The sequence below is a fragment of the Ambystoma mexicanum genome, chromosome 1p (genome assembly GCF_040938575.1).
Source record: "Ambystoma mexicanum isolate Mex_15411 chromosome 1p, UKY_AmexF1_1, whole genome shotgun sequence".
Taxonomy (NCBI): Eukaryota; Metazoa; Chordata; class Amphibia; order Caudata; family Ambystomatidae; genus Ambystoma; species Ambystoma mexicanum.
This window is the reverse complement of record NC_090921.1, coordinates 387,973,177-387,994,547: the sequence shown is the minus strand read 5'-3', so window position 1 is coordinate 387,994,547 and position 21,371 is coordinate 387,973,177. Positions and strand designations below refer to the sequence as shown.

At 49.9% G+C, this 21,371-nt stretch overlaps 1 protein-coding gene across 4 annotated transcripts in view; it reads right to left on the bottom strand.

The window, feature by feature from the left end:
• LOC138570755 (SURP and G-patch domain-containing protein 2-like) overlaps positions 1-21,371 on the bottom strand; it is a 1,010,309-nt gene that overhangs the window by 645,949 nt on the left and 342,989 nt on the right. The window lies entirely within an intron of this gene.

The window sequence follows — 21,371 nt, the reverse complement described above, 5'->3', positions numbered from 1 at the left end:
TGGAAGAACGCGCTCCGATCTACCAATCGTCCAGGTAAGGTTAGATGCAAATCCCCCCCTCTCCTGACACTCGATGCCACAACCACCATCATCTCTCCTGCACTAAAGTCTTCACTGGCTCCCAGTTGCTGCATGGATTAATTTCAAATCCCTCTGCATCATCGACAAGGCTGTCTGGGCCCGGGTACCACACCATCTTCAACTTGACCTCTCTAAATACTCTTCCCCCTTGACCACTTCGGTCCTGTGACAGCAACTCGGTATGTACAGTGTTTTGCTAAGCAGAGGTCAGGTGGTCGAGAGAGAAGAGTCGCTCACTTTCCTCTGCGGGCTCCCTCCTTTGGAATAGCCTCCCCTTGGATTGCAGGCTCTTCTCAAATTTCTGGAAGCTCCTTAAGACCTTCCTCTTTTCCTCCTCCTTACTAATCTCACCATTGCTGAATCTGTGTCCTTGGCCCTTATGCATCTTCAGGGCCTTGACCTCCCACACCAATTCCTCCCAGTTTCTGTTTTGCCATAGCACTTCATTCTTCTGCATACCCTCTGCCCGGGAGACTCGCACTTCACCTCCCACGGCCCAGGATGTGTAGCACTACACATTTCTAGCACTTTGGCCTTGGCCTTGGCCACCCACGGGCTCAGACTCTCCAGCACTTATCCCCTCTTCCCTCTTCCTTTCTGCACTTGCACATTCTGAATACTCACAAGGCATTGTAGGTGCGCGCCCCCCTTCCCCTCTGCTCTTAAATAATGTATGTAATGTTGTAATTTCCCACTCTTCCTCCCTCCCCTGTGGGTGCTTTGATACAGTATATCCATATTGTATAAGAGCCTAACAAGCAAACAAATAAAATAAGAGGTGTTCATAAGCATTTTATTGTCCCAGTTTCCCCATTCAAATCGTTAAAATAGAACACCCCCCCCCCCTTACTCTCAAATAATTTACAGAATGTTTAAGCCCTAAAGGGAATGGGCCACAATCCTTGTTTCCCCATTTCATGGATGTACAGTATATGTTGCAGAATTGATTTATTCATTATTTATGTCATGCTTTGTTACAGTTTTCACAGTACAGTTCAGAGTGAATGTATAGCTTTATGCATAAGTGGTGTCTTATATGGTGGCATTTTCATCTCATGCCAAGTCTCACAATCTCAGCGTTACTTGGCACCTGCGCGCTCAGCTCGGAGCCTTCATCTTCGTGCATCCACCAGGAGAAGGCCAGCCAGGCTTGCCAAATCTTGCATCAGTCTTTCTCGTCCCCAAAAGAAGTGTGTAGATCCCTGCTCCAGTTCCTTGTGACCGTATTCATAAGTTACAAGTTACTTACCTGTAACTGTTGTTCTCCAGCATGGGTCTGGCATGGATTCACATGCTCATGAATATTCCCCGTCGTAAGGCTGGGAATCCTCGGTAAAGAAAAGGAAAATCGGTTTCATACTTTGTTTCTGAACTGTCTTTCTACTAATAACCAATCATTGGTCTCTGGGTCATACTGCCCCCAGCCAATGACTGCCCTCTACCTAAGCCCCTCCTCTGGCAGCCATCTTCAGATTTGGTAGCACGTAAAGTGGCAGTAGGACCAAGAGAAGAGCCGCAGAGGGGTAGGCTGGAGGGTTCGCATGTGAATCCATGCCAGACCCATGCTGGAGAACAACAGTTACAGGTAAGTAACTTGTTCCTTCTCCAGCATGGGGTATGACATGGATTCACATGCTCATGAATACAAGAATACATAGCAGTACACACATGCACAACCACGGGAGGTGGCAAGGTTCAACATTAAGCATTTCAACAACTCAACATTAAACATCTCTTACCTCCTCACCAGGCTCACCTTCAAGCGAACAGGTTGCGCAGCACTGCCTGGCCGACTCTGGACTCCTCCCTGGAATCCTGGTCGAGGCAGTAGAATCTCGTGAAGGTGTGTGTCGACCTCCACGTAGCAACCCTGCAGATGTCCAGCAGGGGCACACTCCGTAGTAGCAGCATTTGCTCTGGTCGAATGGGAAATGGAAGCCTTTGAGAGGGCCTTCCCTTGGTTCACAGGTCTAAAGTTCACAAACAGCTTTGATGTCTTCTGAAAACTTTGCGGTCCACATAGAACTTCAGAGCTCTAGCCACATCCAGCGAGTGCAAAGTCCTCTCAGCCAGCGACGAAGGCGACGGGAAGAACACAGGTAACACCAAGGGCTCGTTGAGATGGAAGTCCGACGACACCGTGGCCATGAAGGAGGGGTGCATCTTCAGCACTACCCTCGTCTTGTGGACTGTCAGGTATGGAGGTTTACAGGAGAGGGCCTGGATCTCTCCCACTCGTGCAGAGGCGATGGCCACAAGAAACGCTGTCTTCCACGATAGGAACTTCAGCGGTGCCGAATGCAAAGGCTCGAATGGAGGACCCATGAGCTTGGTCAGCACCACATTGAGCTCCCACGCCAGGGCCGGAGCTTTCACCGGCGGGACCGAGCGGAACAGTCCTTTCATGAACTCCTTCACAAGGCGGTGAGACCACAACGACTACAGCCCCAGAGTTCTGGTGTAGCGGGAGATAGCCGCAAGGTGGATCTTGATGGAGGCATGCACCAGCCCTGCATTGGCCAGCGACAGCAAGTACGGCAGCACTTGAGGGGCCGTAATCCGTAGAGGGTTTGTCTGGTGCCATGCACAGAAGATGGAGAACCTCTTCCGTTTATGCCCATAGCACCCGAGAGTCGAGGACACCCTGGCCTTTGCAAGGACCTCCTTGCAGTCCGCCGGGATATCGTCGGCTCCGAACTCTAGTGCTGCAGGAGCAAGGCCTACAGGTTCAGCGACCCCGGGTCGTGGTGTATGATAGCACCTCCTTCCCTGGCAAAAAGATCCGCGTCCGTCGGCAGTTTGACTGGGGGGGACGCTGACAAGTCCAGAAGGTCCGGCAACTGTATCGGTCTTGGCCACGCCGGAGCGACGAGTATCATATCCTGACCCGAGACCGCCTGAGTTGACTGATGAGCCGCAGAAGCAACGGCAATGGTGGGAACACATACAGGAACAGGCCGTCCCAGGGCAAGGAGAATGCATCGCCCATGCTCCCCGGCTGGGGAAACCTGCTGGCGAACCTCCGGCACTTGCCGTTCATCGCCGTCGCGAATAGATCTGGGGATTGCCCCATCGACGGAATAGCAGATCCACTTGATCCAGCCGTAGTTCCCACTCGAGGCACGAGCGCAGCTCCCTGCTGAGCGAGGTGGCGACAGTGTTCTTTACTGCTGCCAGGTGGAAGGGTACCAGGAGCATCCCCTGGGCAACGTCCCAGTGCCACAGGTCCTGCGCTTAGTTGGATAGGGCTGGGGATCTGGTGCCCCCTTGCTTCTGGATGTAGAACATCGTGGTGGTGTTGTCGGTGAATACCCTCACCACCTTGCCCTTGAGGGACGGGAGGAACGACCCGCGGGCCCAGAACATGGCTCAGAGCTCCAGGACGCTGATGTGTAGTGACCTTTCCTCTGGGAGCCAAAGTCCTCTCGCGTGAAGATCTCTGGTGTGCGCTTCCCCATCCTTCCAGGGCGGCGTCCATCATCACAGTCTCCTGCTGTGTCGGGGTCTGGAGGTCAATACCTGCCGCTAGATGCGTGCGGTTGCCCCACCACCGGATTGCTTGGCGCAACGTCTCGTTGAGGGAGATCTTGGCTTCGAAACTGCCCGCTGCTTGCATCCAACGGGCGTCGAGGAATTCCTCCAGTGGTCGCATCCACAACCTGCCTAGGTGCACGAGGTAGATGCTCGATGACATCATGCTGAGTAGGGACCTCACCCTGGCCATGTCCATGGTCAACAGCCCTTGTACCTTGCACAGGATGGCCTTCGTCCTTTCCTCCGACGGCAAAGCCAGTCGCGCCACTGTGTCGAGTCTGGCTCCCAGGAACAGGGCGTCTTGCGACAGTACCAAGTGGGATTTCGCGAAGTTGATCGAGACTCCCAGATCTGTGAGCAGTTGGACGGTGTTCGCTGTGTGATTGACAGCGAGTTCCCTTGACTTTGCTCGGATGAGCCAATCGTCCAGGTAGGGGTAGACGTGGATCCCCTGCAGGCGCAGCCATGCCGCTACCAAGTTCTTAGTGAAGACCCTGGGCGCCGACTTCAAACCGAAGGGCAGGGCCTTGAACTGGAAGTGTCGTCCCTGGACTACGAATCATAGGAACTTTCGATGTCCTTTGCGTATAGCTCCAGCTGTCCCAGCACGTGCTGAAGGGTCACCATCCGGAATTTCTGGGACTTGATGTATTTGTTTAGACGAAGGTCCAGGATGGGTCCCCAACCACTGGTCTTTCAGACGAGGAAGTTCCGCGAGTACACTACGGAGACCCGGAATTCAAGTTCTATTGCTCCCTTTTTTAGCTTTGCTCGTACCTTCAGAAGTAGTTACGACACGTGGTTTTCCTTCCTGGCCACGGGTGGTAGACGGGGACACTCTTTGGCATTCCAGAGTGTGCCCGTGGGCTAGCACGTCCAGCACCCCGCGGTCGGTGGAGATGACTCCCACGCGCTGACGAATTTAGCCAGCTGGCCTCCCACTGGGGTGCTTGTGTGGGGGCCCGATGTCACGGCCGGTTCAATCGTGCTTCGCCGTGGCCTCCTTGGCGACGACGACGTCCTCCGGCTTTGCTGCAGCCTCTGTAGTCCTCCTGCGACGATGAGCGGGCTGCTTGGCGGTACGAGGAAACGCCACGAAATACTTTGGAAGCACCGTGGGACTTGCCTCCGGGGGTCCAAAAGGGCGGCCGTCGCTGGAGGGAACTCAAGGCTCGGGCAGTCTGTCCGCCTTGATGGCCTGCAGTGACTCGTCCACTGCCTTGCCGAACAAATTGTTCCCGTCGAAGGGCATGTCCAGTACCCTGGTCTGAACATCCCGACGGAAGTCAGTGGCCTCGAGCCAACCGCGACGGCAAAGGCAAACGCTGTTGCCCATCTGTCGAAAACCAGTGTCGGCGATGTCCGTCGCCACCGTGATGGCGTAGTCCGACGCCACCTCTCCTTCCTGTAGAATTTCAAGGGCCTCCGCCCTCTTGTCAGCTGACAGGAAATCCAGAGGGGGAGCGATCTTGAACCGCAGCTCCCTGTTGTAGCGCGCCACGATCACAAGGGCGTTGGCCGCTTTGATGGTCGTCGCCGACGTCCCATGGCATCCAGTTTCTTCCATTCGCCATCCGGTGGGGAAGTGGAAGTTGATCTAGTCGTCCCTGCCGATTTCTTCTTGGCTGCCGCGGAGACCACTGAATCCGGGGACAGCTGAGCTCTAAGGCACATCAGGGCGGAATCTGGGACCTGGTACTTCTCATACCGGTCTCTCTTTGCAGGAGCCGTGGATTGGTTCTTGAGCAGCGATAGTCTTTCGTCCCAGATGACGTGCAGAAACAGTACTGAGAGGACGGTTTTCATCTTGGCCTCCCGTCGTTGGTAGAGGAAACCTTCCTTCTGCTCATCAGGGCAAAGCTGGAAAAGCTCTGATGCCCTGGCGATCATGGCGTGAAAGGAGCCAATTTCGTCGGGCGGCGAGGCCCGGGCAGGGGGTGATGGGGGATTCGTCCCGTCATCACCCCCATCGTCATCCGTCCCCGTCTCATCCCTCGGTGGAGGGGGAAGGAGGTGAAGGCTGGAAAGGAGGGGGGAGGATGGATTCACCTCCACTTGTTCGGCGGGCTTCCCGACTGTCCAGGCACCGCTGGATCGTCTGCTGGGGGTAAGGGCAACCTTGTCCTTATCTCCGTACAGAGAATCTGGATAGCCATCAACATTGCTCCTGAGTTGTCTTGTGGCATAGGCATCGGATGAGACGGGAGAGAAGGCTAGGGCATGGGGTCCACCGTATCCTTCACGGCCCGCGGCTCCTCGTCGGCTCCACCGTTGCCCTCTGTCTGCCTTGTCAGGACCCCTCCTGTAGGAACGGGCTCCCTCAAACATCTTGTCCAGGATCTTTACGACGCCAGCCAGAAGTGGTATCTGTGTCCGTTTTGGCTACCGTGCCCCCCCTCTTTCTCCTCCCAGGGTTTCAAGGGGGTCTTCTCGATAGGCTGAAAAGACACTTCCCTCCGAGGTGGCAGGGAAACTCTGGGCCCGGCAGTCGTCTCCACTGGGGTAGCCTCCACAGGCTTCGCCAGGGCCGCCACGACTCCTTCGATCGAGGCCTTAGCCGGGTGAATCGGGGCCTTTACAACCTTGGGCGTGTCTGAGACCTTCACCTTGGGGGAGGGTCACTGCCTCGCTCCCCCTTGGCTTTCTCGTTCGGGATCGACCGGGGCTTCTCCCGAATCTTACCTGGGTTCTCCGACTTTCTCTTCACTGAGCCAGAGCCTTGGTTCGTGGATGATGGTGCCGGTGACATCGCACCTTGCCTAGCAGCCACAGAGCCCAAACTATCGGCTGTCCAGGTGCCCGCAGACTCGCAATGCTTTTCCTTTTTGTTGGGCCCACGTCACCGGAGCGCCCACAAAGGTCTTAGAAGACCGCTCGGACTTCTCACCTGCTGCTGGGCTCTTCCCCTCCAGCCAGTTGGTGAGTTGAACGAGACGAGCCTTCGTTGTCCGTTCAGACAAGTTCTTACAAAACGTACAGTCCTTCTCCACGTGCGATTTGTCGTGAAGGCAGTAGAGGCTCCGAGAGTGCTCATCTTCCTTGAAGACATTCTGCAATACGCCTCCAGGGCAGCTCCTGAACAGCTTGGATCCAACAGGTGTCGTGTTTCCTTTGTCCTGGCCCATGTCCACGGGGTAGGTCTCAAAGATCTTCCAGAATCTTCCAAGAAGTGAAAACTTGATGAACATTCGCCCTTGAGGGGCGTAGAAGAATTCCCAAACAGGTCCCCGTTGATCGAAAGTAGAATCGGTGGAGCTTGAGGCTCGATTGACCGAAAATATAAGAGTAAACTCTTTCGAAAAAACGCAAAAACGCAGTAAAAGCTTAAGAGCTATAGCACGAGGACTCCCAACACTTGAACGTGCGGTAAAAATCTGAAGATGGCTGCCAGTGGAGGGGCTTAGGTAGAGGGCAGTCATTGGCTGGGGGCAGTATGACCCAGAGACCAATGATTGATAATTAGTAGAAAGAAAGTTCAGAAACGAAACTGAAACTGATTTTTTCTTTACCGAGGATTCCCAGCCTGGCGATGGGGAATATTCATGAGCATGTGAATCCATGCCAGGCCCCGTGCTGGAGAATCCATTTTTGGCACTGTTGCAAAAAACTCATGCATCTAAAAAACAATTCAGTTTGATTTATGAGATTAATAAATTGTCCGTCTCTGCAGATTTAACATTTAGGTCCATGTGTCTTGAATTAAAGCCGCAAGCAGACGTCCCAAAACTGTCTTTTGCCAAAGCAAGTGGTCTGCCATGGTCGGTTTTACAAGTTTTTAGATTAACTATTACAATCATTTTTGAACATCCCTTTACTCACATCTCCCCAGCAATCTGTTCCCCATTCAGTCTTTGGGTAATGTGAGGACTTCGGCCTTGTTATTTGTGTTATTTTATTGTTTAAAGCACAGACTTCGCTCAAGAGCAGCCCCATTTAGGCTGACATCTTAACAGTTGCGCCTTTCTGTGAGGTCTGTGTGTGTGTGTCAGTTTGCGCATCCATTGGAATTAGTCCTTGGTCAGGTGTTGTTGCAAGAGTCATGTTTTCAGAGGTTTGCGAAACTGCAGAATTGTGGGGGCATTCCAAGCAGACACCGGGATAGAGTTCCACAGGGTGGGTGCATGACAAGCGAAAAACAAGTTACTTACCAACTGTAACGTTCTTTCGATTGGATGTTCCTCCCACGTATTCCTCATCTTAGATATATCCTTACCTTCAGCTTTGCTGCTTCGAGAAAAAAAAATAATTGTCCATCAGAGGGCGCACTGCTCGAGTCCGAAGAGTCGATGTCCCTCGGCGGTATCAGTCGAGCGTTGACATCATCCGCAGTATAAATGGCTCGAGTCGCGCCCTTTGGCCTCAGTTCTGTTTTTCGTTTATTGTTGTCAATTATCAAATAAGGCATGTCCCTTTGACCGAAAAATCTAAAGACACCTTGAGTGTAAAACACAAACTGTACTGTGGGGTTGGCTGGGAGGGTCGATGAGTAATACGGGGGAGGAACATCCAATCGAAAGAACGTTACAGTTGGTAAGCAACTTGTTCTTCTAATGGATTGTGTCCTCCCATGTATTCCTCATCTCAGATATGCTCCCAAAGCAGTTTTAATAGGAGGGAGTACCATGAACATTAATCAATCATGTACAGAATGAAGTACTGATTTAGCAAAGAGACCTCCCTGTGAAGAAGTTGAGTCAAGGGAGTAGCGTTTTACAAATGTGTGCATGGATGACCATGTGGCTGCTGCACAAAAATCTTGTATCGGGACACCTCTCTGAAGCGCTGTTGAAGTCGCCCTGCCCCTGGTTGAATGAGCTCAAGGCCCATCTGGAGGATCTTTCCGAGCCAATCTCGAACATTCATTTATAGCTAAAATGATCCATCTGGACAATGTTTGTTTTGTTACTGCCAGCCCTAATTTACGGCCAGTATATCCCACAAAAAGCTGGTCACAAGAATGAAATTTAGCCAGTCTCGATATATAGAAACTAAGAGCTCTTTTGGGGTCTGTGTAATCTCTCTTCCTCCGTACTTGCGCGAGGAGGAGGATAAAATGCAGGTAATCTTATCCTTTGTGACAGGTGAAAATCTGAAACAATTTTCGGTAGAAAAGAGGGTTTAGCCTTTAGAATAACGATCTTTGTGAAAGATGGTGTGAGGAGGTTTGCTAGAAGTAATCGCCACAGTTAGTATAGTCTTTACAGTTAGGAGCCTTAACGGGCAAAATTGTAATGGCTCAAATGGAATACAATAGACATTTTAACACTAAATCTAGATCCCACACAGGTACTTGAAAGGATATAGGAAGATCCACATTAGTAAGCCCTTTTAAGAATTGTATAATTAAAGGGTATCTTGAAATAAGATTCCTCCCCTGAGGAGCACATAAAAATGGATAGCGCTGCCAAATAACCCTTAATCGTGGCAACTTGGAGCCCAAATTGGCCAAATGTAAAAGAAAGCCTATTGTAGTAATATTACATTGAAAATGGTCCACATTCTTATCTCTACACCAGTTACTGAATTTGATCCAACAACACCAGTACTGAGATTTAGTTGCTGGCCTTCTGGCCGAAAGCAAAATCTCCATTACATCATCCGGAAGGTCCCAATCCTTGTATCTCAGCCTCTCAGAAACCATGGATGAAGGCCGAGTGTCTTGACCTCTGGATGAAGAACCCGACCCTCCTCTCCCAAGAGAAGGTACTCTCTTTGTGGAAGACATATTGGAGGGCAGATGGACATGTCCAGAAGGTCTGGGTACCACATTCTCTTGGCCCAATCCGGGGCAATTAGGATCATGGATTTCCAGACCTTTCTTAACCTTCTGATTACTTGAGGAATCACACGGACTGGAGGAAACTCATACAGAAGTGGAAATTCCCAGTCCACCACGAACGCGAAATTTCCTTGAACAGTACAGTTTGCACTTCGGGTTGGCACTGGTCGCGAACAGAAACACTTGCGGGGTTCGCCAAAGGGTAAAGATCTCTTAAATTACTTCCTGAGCTAGTTCCCATTCGTGGGATACTGTGCTCTGCCTGCTCAGAGCGCCTACCGCCGTGTTCTACTCTCCGGCTAGGTGAATTGCCGTTAGAGAGATTCCCTCCTGTATTGCCAAGAACCAGAGCTGCATTGCCTCTCTGCACAGTGGTAGTGACCCTACTCCTCCTCTTGTTGAGGTAGTACACGGCCACTGTGTTGTCCGTCATTATCAGGACGCTCTTTCCCCGTACAGAGGGCAGGAAGGCCTTCAGAGCTAGTCTGATTGCCCTCAGCTCCAAAAGATTGATGTGCAGTTTGGACTCCGATGGAGACCAACAACCTCAGATTGTCACTTTGTTGGTGTGGGCTCCCCACCCCGTGAGTGAGGCGTCCGTCACTACCGTTATCTCCGGCCATGGTTGCCAAAAAGATTCTCCTAGGAGGATATGTTTGTTGCAAGCCCACCATCACAGATCCTGTGCCACTCTGGTCGGAAATCGCAAAAGATCTGACATCGCCCCTGAAAACTGGGACCATTGAGTCCCGAGTGCCTACTGTAGGGATCTCTTCCTCAATCTGGCACCAGAAAAATGCAGGATGCCATAAAACTGAGCAACCTCAGAAAATCGAAGGCCGGCAGATGCTGGGCATTCTGGAACTTTGTTACCATCTGCAGAATGTGGTGAGCTCTCTTCGGCAGGCGAGGCTTTGCCCGAGAAAGTATGCACGACTGCTCCGATAAATTGGAGTTTTTGTAATGGTATCATATTTGACTTCTTGAAATTCAGAGAGAAGCCCAGTCTGTGCAGAAGTGGCAGGCCTTGCTTAGATGTGCCTGGGCTTGTTCTGGAGAACATTCCCTGATTAACCAATCGTCAAGGTAGGGGTAAACATGAATTCCCCCTCTCCTGAGACTCGCTGCCACTACCACCATCAACTTGGTGAAAACTCTCGGGCGGAGGTAAACCCGAATGACAGAACTCGAAACTGATGGTGAGAGTTGCCAATCGCGAACCTCGGGTACTTTCTGTGCTTGAGATGGATTGGCACATGAAATTAAGCATTCTGAAGGTCCAATGATACCAGCCAGTCTTGGAGTTGGAGAGCTTGAAGGATCAGAGAAATGGTAACCATCTTGTACTTGTCCTTCCTGAGGAACTTGTTAAATTTCTTAAGTCCAAGATGGGTCTCAATCTTCTGTCCTCCTTTGGGATAAGAAAATGAACCAGGTTACTCACCGTAGTTACCACCTTACTCCTAGTCCATAGTCCCCTTTCCTCCATAATTATGGGACATTCCTCCGCCCTATGGGACGGGACCAGAGTACTTTGTAAAAACCATCTCATTTTTCAAAAACAGGTCCTTCCTCTTTTTACGCGGGGTACCGCAAGCGGCCATTACCCCGTCGTCCTTAGCTCCGCCCAGTGCATCGCCCATCAGTCCTTTTCTATTGCCAGGTCAGAGACCTTTAAGCAATAATAGAGGAACCTTATTAGAGGGGACGGCGGGCGGGCATATGGAGGAAAGGGGACTAGGAGTAAGGTGGTCACTATGGTGAGTAACCTGGTTATACTCCTACGTCCCGTCCCCTTTCCTCCATACTTCTGGGAGATTCCCAAGCACTCCTCACAGGAACGGGTGGATGGAAACCCCCCCCCCCCTTACTGAAAAAGGTTTTTCAGCACAGCCTGCCCAAACTGAGCATAAGATCAGGAGCTCAAGTCCAAGCAGTAATGTTTACAAAAAGACGATGGGGAGGCCCAAGTAGCCGCTTTCGCGATGGTCTACCAGGGGACATTTTTGAAAGGCAACAGCAGCTGCTTTGTCCCGTACCAGATGTGCATGAATCCCTTATGAGGCTGTAGACCCTAAACAGTGTAAAACTCCATAATACAGGCATCAATCCATCTGGAGATAGTCTCCTTGGAGGCCGGTTTGCCTTGTGGGTTACCAAAGGTCACCAAAAGTTGAGAAGAACTCCTAAGTTCAGAAGTTCTGTCCAGATAGAACTTAAGAGCTCTTCTAACATCCAGGCAATGCTAAACCCTATCAGCTTCCGAAGCTGGGTTTGGAAAGTAGACAGGCAGCGAGATTGACTTATTTAAATGGAAATCAGAAACCACCTTTGGCAGGAACGAAGGATTTGTCCTGAGGACAACCTTAACCTTGTGGAAAACTAAGAAGGGATGCTCCACTGACAAAGCTTGGAGCTCACTCACTCGCCTTACCGAGGTAACATTGACCAAAAAAGCCACCTTCCATGAAAGGTGCTTAAGATCTATCGTAGCCATTGGTTCGTAAGGCTTGTGCCACAAGGCCGTAAGAACCACGTTCAGATACCACATCGGATGTGGTTTGCGAACAGGAGGGTAAAGACGCATAAGACCCGCAAAGTGCTGTTTAATCACTGGGTTTGATGGTGAGAAAGAGCACTGGTCCTTGGCTAGGTAGGCGGCCACCGACTAAAGCAGTCCTGCATGACAGGACATGAATCTCTGACTCTGCAAGATGAGAGACAAAGGACAGCACTGTGTCAATATTAGCCCCCCTGGGGTCTTACTGCTTGGCTAAGCACCAGTGACAGAACCAAAGCCACTTGCTTTTATACTGAGACCTTGTCGAGGACTTCCTGGCTGCCTGAATTATGCGCATTTTGTCAGTAGACCGGTTGAGATGTTCTAAAGATCTGAACTCTGGCACAATGCCGCCAAGCTGAATGATTGTGGGGAGGGGTGCCACAGCTGTCGACCTCACTGGTGAAGCAGATTGGGAATTAGCGGAAGCCTGATCGGTGCACACACCGACAGATGTTGAAGCTCTGAAAACCAGAACCTGGCCAGCCACCACGGAGCTATGAGCAGAAGAGAACAATTCACTGTGTACTTCAGCTTGCAAATCGTCCGATACATCAGAGGCAGAGACGGGAAAGCATAGGCCCTCATGTGGGGCCATGGAATCTCGATTGCATCTCCCAGAGAGTAGGCTCCCAGCCAGTTTCTGGAGGCATACAGAGGAAGTTTGTTTGCCGATGTTGCGAAAAGGTCCACTTGTGCCCCAACACAGGAATATCTTCAAGAGGACCTCCGCTTTCAATTCACACTCGTAGCCGACCATTGTTGGCTGAGGGCATCCGTCGTGACGTTCAGCTGGCCCGGGATGTGTACTGCCACCAGCCAGACACCATGCTGAACCGCCCATTCCCAAATCTGAATGGCGAGATCCACAAGAGGAGGGTACTTGGTGCCCCCCTGCTCATTCACGCAAAACATGGACGCCACATTGTCCGTGCGGACACAAAACTACTTTGTTGGCAATGATTGGCCTGAACACCTTGAGCGCCAGGAAGATCGCCAGAAGCTCCAGATGATTTATATGAAGGAACTGGTCTTGTGGCGACCAGAGGTCGTAGACCTGAAGATCCAACGTCGCACCCCATCCCAGAAGGGAGGAGTCTGTCGTGATCGTCACCATCGAAGCGGGGTCTTGGGAACCCGCACCCACCGACAGGTTGCTGAGAGACTACCACCACACCAGGTCCACTCATGAAAGCCGGAATCGATATTATCTAAGAGTCCGCATCCACAGCCTGACGCCAAGAACTTCGAAGAGCCATTTGAGTCCACCTCATCTCGAGCCGAGCAAGGGGAAGAGCCAAAACACACGAGGTCATGAGGCCCAGAAGCCTCTGGAACCACCAGGCCGACATGCTCTACGAATGCGCAAACAACTGACACGTGGCCAACAGATCCGTTATTCTGTCCACGGTCAGAAGTCGATCGTGTTCCAATGAAAACTCAGGAAAGTCAGGTCCTGAGAGACCATCATGGAAGATTTCCGCCAGTTCACCGACAGCCCAAGGTGAAACCGGAGTTGGAGGAGAGACTGAAGATTGCTCGAGGCTTTCAGCGGACAAGGACTGCGCAGCAGCCTATCGTCCACATATGGATACATATGGGTACACCCTGTAGCCGAAGAAAAGCTTCGATAACTGACATCTTCGCAAATACACGCAGTGCCGAGCTGAGGCCATAAGGGAGTACTCAAAATGGAAGTCCCCCACAGAAACCCGTAGGTATCTCCGCTGCGGATTCCAGATGAGGATATGCATATACACATCCTGGAGGTCCACCACGCTGAGCCAATCGCTCTTCTGTAAAGAGGACTTTATCTGACAGGGTGTGATCATCTTGAATTTCTCTTGGGGTAGCGAGAGATTGAACTGGGAAAGGTCTAGAATGGTGCGCAGGCCAGCCTGGTTGGATTTGGGCACCGTAAAAAGCCGGGAATAGAAGCCCTCCCCCTTGCTCCCCTAGAGGAACAGGTTCCACCGCCCTGAGATCCAGTACATTCTGAATCTCAGCTCTGAGGGAGGGCGACCCAGACTGCTGGAAGGGAGGATTGATGGGTGGGGTAGGGGCAAAGGGTAAGCGGAAGCCCGCCCGAGCGACTGACAAAACCCACCGGTCCTCTGTGATGGTCTGCCACGCCTCCCAATAAGAAGCAATGGGTCCTCCCAATGGGGTCTCGTGCGAGCGCAGAAAACCCTCATTTTGTTGGTTTGTCGTGGCAGCACCACCTGACTCTGAGGAGCGGGAAAAAAAACGACTCCGTTGCTGCCTTCCTGCGGGATTTCAGATCTAAAAAATCCCTGAAACCAGAGGAAGGCCGAGGGTTTGACAACCATCTTTGTGTCCTGAAAGGAGGTTTAACCAGGATAGACAAGGACTTGGTGATCTGAGTGCTGTCCTTAGTTTTGGTCAGTTCCACGTCTGTTGTAGAGTGAAAGAGCTCCTTGCCATCGAAAGGCTGGTCCAAAACCTTATCCTGCACCTCCTTGGAGAACTTGGTGGCATGCAGCAAAGCTTGACGAGAGGTATCCACACCAAGCATAGGGCCCCAGGCATAGGTGTTGACGTGGTGCGCCGCAGCCTCCAGGAGATCCTGTGCCAAGACTCTGGCGTCTGACAAACCAGCTTTGAAATCTTCCAACTTTTCAGCAGGAATAAACTCCTCAAACTCCGACAGACCTTTCCACATTTTCATATTCACCCATGCTAACACCAGTTCTGCATTGGCTTGACGCAGCTGCAGAGCAGATTTAGCGAAAATCTTCAAGGAAATCAAGAAGCTTATCATCTTTGGCCAGAATCTGTGTAGCCGTCGAAGAAGAGGATGACGCAGGTCTGGATTGCAAAGTGGCTGCCGCCACTACTGTGAAGGAGTGGGGGCGGACATGACGCTAAGGCCACCTCTTCTGAAGAATGGAGCCTTTAACGCGTGTCAATCTTCTTATTGACAAACGGTCCAGATTGTGGCTTCTCTCAAACTTTACGGACCTCGGCCAAAACGTCCTTCTGCAAGAACAAGCCAGTAGGCTCCATAGGAGGTGAACGCCCCCGAAAGCACGCCCTGCAGCAGAGCGGGTGCCTCAGGTACTGGAACATCTAACAGATATCATGTCCAGCACCTGGTCATGAAAAGCTCTAACAGAGCGGGGCTGGTCTTCGCTGTCCTGTTCACCCTGTAGATCGTCCGACAGGTCGAGTCACATCCGGCACCACAACAGCCTTGTCCACTGGGGACAACATAGGCGGGGGTGTAAGAGTCGGGGGAGGCCCAACCAGTAAAGGCAGTGCCGGCACAGGCACCGCAGCCGGGACTGTCGGCGCAGGTGGGCATATCTCCCTGAACAAGCCTCGAAAGTACTCCTTCATGGGGTCGGAAGGCATCAGTTTTTGAAACTTGCCGAAAAAGGCGTCCTCCGTCGATTTAGGTGCGACAGGAGGAGGCCTCATGAGCGGAGCAATTCCAGGGGCTTAAGGGAGAGGGTTGCCAAAAGGGCCCTTCCCCACTATCGTCTAATCAAGGGCGCCGATGCCGCAGGCAGCGGGACATTGTGCGGTAGAGGCATCCGAGCATTCCAGTCAAAAACTGGACGAAACGGATGTGCACAAGGAACCCGATGTTCACCTGAAAAAGCACCCCTACACCTAGAGCCGATGGCGTAGTTTTAAGGGTTGTATCCAAAATGGCTGCCATGGTCTTGGCGGGAACGGCCGCCATTTTGTCCGCACCTGAGGAGAACTGTGACACGTGTGGAAGTGAAGCAGGGGTCCCCACAGGTGGGTCAGGGGTCTTCATTTTAGCCTTAACATAAGGAACCTCGGCCAAGCCGGTATTGTGTGGCCTAGAATGTTTGTGACATCGTAACAGCCAAACTAGCCTTCAAAGGAAGGACCTCGGCACTGCCGGTAATGGAGGGATTACGGTCCAAAACCTCACTCCTTCCCCCTCAACAGAACTGGGGTCACCGCAACAGCGGAAACGATGAGGAACACACCTCACTGACAAGACCTTAACAGGCCTCTCAGAACTGTTGGTCACCTTAGCCTCTAAATGACGGGCCTTGGACCCGAGTCCGGTAAAAGCCTCCTCATGAGGGGCCTCGAACTTGGTTCGGTGTCAACAACCTCAACCAAGGTCTCAGGGCATACCCCAGTGATTTTACGGGAAGCTCCAACCAAGGAGACCTCGAAGCAAGCTCCGGTACCCGATGCCTCAGTAGAACTGGGCCCACAAAGAGCCCCCACAGAAGGGGCCTCGAAATGTAACCCGGTGTCAGTAGGCCCCTTATGGATGCCCTCGGAGAAAACTACAGCAGAACTTTTAGGCCTAAAAGGCTCCTCGGGGGTAGCCCCAGTAATAAAGCTTTTGATGCTCCTCCCGGACCGGGAAGATCCCGAGAAGGAGTCCCACGGCCGGGGTGCCCTAAAAAGTACAGAACTCACCGGACGTTTCTTTTTTCGATGATGAAATTTTGAAAGTGCGCCGGGGAGTACGTTGAAACACCACCTCCCAACGCTACAAATTGCGTTGAAGCGCCCAGACCCAAAGGGAGTTGCAGTAAAAGTACGAGTCCCACTGGTGGTCCGGACCCAAACACTAAGCACAGAGGATGGGGATCCACCCTAGAGAAGCGTTGACAACAACAATTTGGAAAGTCTAGCTGGAACTGTAAGGAAAAAAGCTTCAGAGGATCCAAGTGCGTCCAGTCCCGAGCGAGCAGAGAAAAGGACTGATGGACGAGGGGCTGACGGGGTTACGGCCGTGTGCGGTACCCTGCGTAAAAAGAGGAAGGACACATTTTTGAAAAATGTGATGCTTTTTGCAAAGTGTTCCGGCCCCGTCCCACAGGACGGAGGAATGGGTCATAAGTATAGAGGAAAGGGGACGGGACATAGGAGTAATGGGGAGAATCAACCCTTCTTCTCCGCTACAGGTAGATGTTCTATTGCACCTTTCTCTAGCAGAATTAAAATTTCCTGCAATAGGAGCAGGTCTAGAATTTTAGCAGAGTTGTATCCCGGAGAGTGATTCTGAGGTTTCTTTTGAAAAGGCAGGCAGTATCCTCCAGTGCCCAAACATCTGAAGTAATGCCCTGCCATTCTGCCAGATGCTGAGCGATTCTGCCTCCCAACGGGGTCTTGTGGGTTAAAACCTCAGAGTGGTTTTGCGGCAGCTGCAGTAGCGGCTGATGGGACAGTTGCCGCTGCTGGGACAGATCTAGCACCAAATCCTCGCCCCCGAGGACATTTCCTTAGTACTCTTTGACTTTGCTGCCGCTTTAGAGGTCTGCAGCTGCTCCAAAATTTCATCCACCTTGCTGCCCAACAACCTCAAGCCGTCAAATGGCATATTGAGAAGTCTGGCCTGCACATCCGGTGCAAAACCAGACTCTCAGCCACGCGAATCTGTGTAGCACCGTACTAGATGCCATGGACCTGCTAATGCAGTCAGCAGTGTCCAAACCTGATTGGAGGCATTCCCCATGGCCTCCTTTCCATTCTTAACCATGGCTAGGAAACATTCCCGTTCCTCACTATCAGGAATATGTTCAGCTGCTGCTGTCATACAGTCCCACAGAGTGTATGTAAATCTTGCAAGGGTGCAAGTTACATTTGTAGATTTCAATGCCATGCTACCCGAAGAAAGTCTTATGGGACCATGCCTCAATTTTTTTTTTATCATCCCTGTCCGGGGGAATTGTAGCATATGCTGCATTCGTAGAAGACGTGGCCGCCTGAACCACTAGGCTTTCAGGTGATGGATGTTTTCTTAAATATTCAGGGTCTGAAGAAGATGGCCTGTATTTAGATGTTAATTTTTATTTACTGCAGGAGCAGACTCAGTGTTTTCCCATGCAGCATTCACCTTCCTTTGCAAAGGTATGTGAAAAGGAAGTACTGGCTCTTGTTGAGGTCCCCCTGAAAGAATCCGTCATATCATCCCGTTGGTAAACCGGGGAATTTCTGTTCCATCCCATAAATTCTGTTACTCTATTCATTAATCTCCTGTATCCTGCATCTGCATGATCAGCAGGGTCAGGTTTTTCAAACTCATACTCTGGAGAGGTGTCCAGCCCACTTGCTGTTTGTAGACACTCATACAGGTCTGCCATTTTTGAATGAGGGTCAACTAACTCCTGAGGGACTTCCCTTGTCCCAAACGTTGGGCCAGCAGGTGAAACATCCTCTGAGGATTTCTCCTCATAAATGGAGGACATGGATTTGAAAAAATCCCGTCTATTTTCTAGATGGAAAATCTTCTCTGGTGGCATAGACCTTACCTCTAACACAGAAGTCGAATAAACGAAGACATCGACAATGGCGACGACGTTAACAGTAAAGGCTTCTATACTGTCGAATGAACCTTCGACACAGTCAAAAAAGTGCTCGACTTAAGAGTCTTTGAGTGGTCTGGCGACGCCTTGGACTCCGACGTCTGAGAAAAGCTTTGAGGAAGCCTTTGATGATTTTTATGGCGGATGAGTATCCAATGCCATTTTATCGAGTTTTGCCCCCGGTTTTTGCACTGGCAGACGTTTCTTGTGAGGTGTCGGGGAGGATCCCCTCGATGACGCCCTTGCTGATTTTTCATCAGATCTTTTTGTTTTGGATCATCCTCTGTCACATTTAGCATGAGTAGGTGCATGGCTTTCAATAGACTTATTTGAGGGGGTCTGGGCCGCATTCTCAAAGATATTTAACATGGAGGATCTGAAGGCCTCCCACTTATTCGGAGAATCATGTTTGGAAGAGGGAGACCGATGTCACCTTTTCTTCGACTTTTTTGAAGAAGACTACTTCCTAGATTTACTCCTCGACCTTGACTTCTTAGATTTATGACGTCTTTCACTAGATTCAGCCAAGCCTTTCTTTCCTCTCGAAGAAGACTTTGAGAACTCCTACCCCCACCACTACTTTACCTCTACGTTCCTTTATCGTTTTATTGGTCATCGACTGACAGGAACCACACTAGTATGGTCGGGACCGAGCCACCAAAGGCAATATCAATGGGTATTTGTTATCGATATTTTATCGCATTTCTGACATTTCTTGAAGCCAGTTTTAGGCGTAGAAGGGTTCAATGACGTAGACATTAACAAGAACTGAAGCACAGTTTTCTTGGTACGAAGCATAAGCTATCAGAAAAACAGAACTGGGCCAACGGGCGCGGCTCGAGCCATTTATACTGAGGATGATTGTTCGACAGATACCACAGAGGGACAGGCGGCACGGACTCAAGCAGAGCGCACTCTGGTGGAGAACATTTTTTTCAGAAGCAGCAAAGCTGAAAGTAAGGGTATATCTAAAATGAGGAATACGTGGGTGAACACAATTCATTCAAAAGATTGTTTGCAGGTACTCTATTTTCAGACGAGTTGTGATTCAAGCCGGTTGGTCGATTTGCTGCACTAGGAGCGTGTGCCACCAGATATGTGGAGCTTCGCCGCCAGGTACTCTGTTGTGCTACTCATGACTTCTTTATGGATGACTATACAGACAAACGGCAAACCAACCCAGGGGGAAAAGCCTTCCTACCTTATGGGGTACTCAATACATTAAGAAAAGGAAAGCTGTACATTTAAATCACATATAGGGGAACAGAAATTATGATTTCACCTATCAAATTCTAACACCTTTAATATCAAATTAATTTTAATAAAAAATGTATGCACACGTAAGGACACAATATACAGATAAAATCCATATAATAGAAAATGTATTCATCTCTTTTAACATAAAACACGTATTAAAACCAGTGCCAAAATGCATTTCCTTGTTTTTTGAAAATAATTGGGAGCAAAGTACAAATAGTATCTGATTCTATACTCCTCCCGCTAGCCCAACTTGTCCAAGTTTGTCCTCAAGGCTTGATTCCGCCGAACATTCATCAGGGGATGTTACAGTATGTACATGTAGTCAACTTGACTCAATCAGCGCATAACCCTCCTTTCAAAGTTCCCTAAATGCATAAACCAAATATATTTCATTAGAATAGATGAATAAATTGACCCAAAAAAAAATCTAGGTTTCGAATAGTATATAGATATGAGACCTGTTTTCTAAATATCATAGCGGTGTGTTTTAGAAGCTTCTTCCGACCCCCTTCAACTGCTAATGTTGATCACGCTACTTCCATTACTCAAAGTGTGTCAAAATAAAACACCCACTCATTATTCTGAAAAATACAAAGGTTTCCCCACCTTAGTTATTCAAAAACCTTAATCGTCTTGTACCCAAGGTTTTTGTTCAAGCACTCTGCACAATATAGCTTACATAGACATTACCAGAATACATTGAATATAACATGGCTAACTAAGTATTCCAGTAATTTCTGTAGAATACAAGGAGACAAAGTGAAAGAGGGAAACCTATGTAGATTTCACCAGTAGCATAATGTACCCAAAAGCAAGCCTCATTTACTTACTCGTTTCACTGAACCCCTACAAAGGAACTTGAGTCTCTTTCTCCATCTCGGTTTGAGTGTGCGCCAAATCATAGTTGCCGCTGCTATAAATATACTATAAATATACAGAGCGTGATGATGCAATTACATCACCACATGACCGCACAGCATTGCGGTTCTCTTCGAGTGCCACTCCAAACAGTAAGAAAACCTTAAAGGTAGACGTTGCAGGAATGGAGGCGTTTCCATCTTATTGTGATTAGAAAAAGCAGAATGTTAAGCATTTAAATAATAAACTAGCCAAATTGTATTGGCCAGTAAACAGGTCCAATTTGAGACACATACTCATCCATAATTGTATTTGCCTGCATCATTTCTCATGTAATGGTTACATTATCATTGTAGTAGAAATCTGAACGTCAATGGTAATCAAATATTCCACAGGTAGGGTGAAGCCCAAACAAAGCACACAATTCATGAGAGAGGAACTCCTGTAATTCACGAGACATATTCCCTTACATTGTTTTTCATGTTAATGAGGACCATGCCGTCTTGACCCATAGAGCATAAGGATACTCAATTCAATGCAGGATGGTTTTAAATGTTAGCAATCTTAACTAACATGAATGTAGAGGTTCAAAGGGTGCACACAAGAAACGTTAATACCAGATTAAGGTTCAACTGGAACCTTGAAAGGTGATTGGGGCGGGGAGGGGCGGTTGTGGGGGACACACTGGTGAGTCCCTTTAGAACTTGAGTTACCAGTGGGATCTTAAAATATGGAGATTCCTCTGATGTGCGCTTAAATGTGGAGAGTGCCACCAAATAGCCCTTCATTGTTCCAACCTGGAGACCCAGATTGGCTAGGTATAGTAGAAAAGATAACACTTCTGGTGTTTTGGATAGTAAAAGGGGCTACATGAATGTCCTTGCATCAGCTGCAAAATGTGTTCCAACAGCAATGGTACAAGGACTTTGTTGCTGGCCTTCTGGCCGAAAGCAAAAATCGCCATTACGTCACA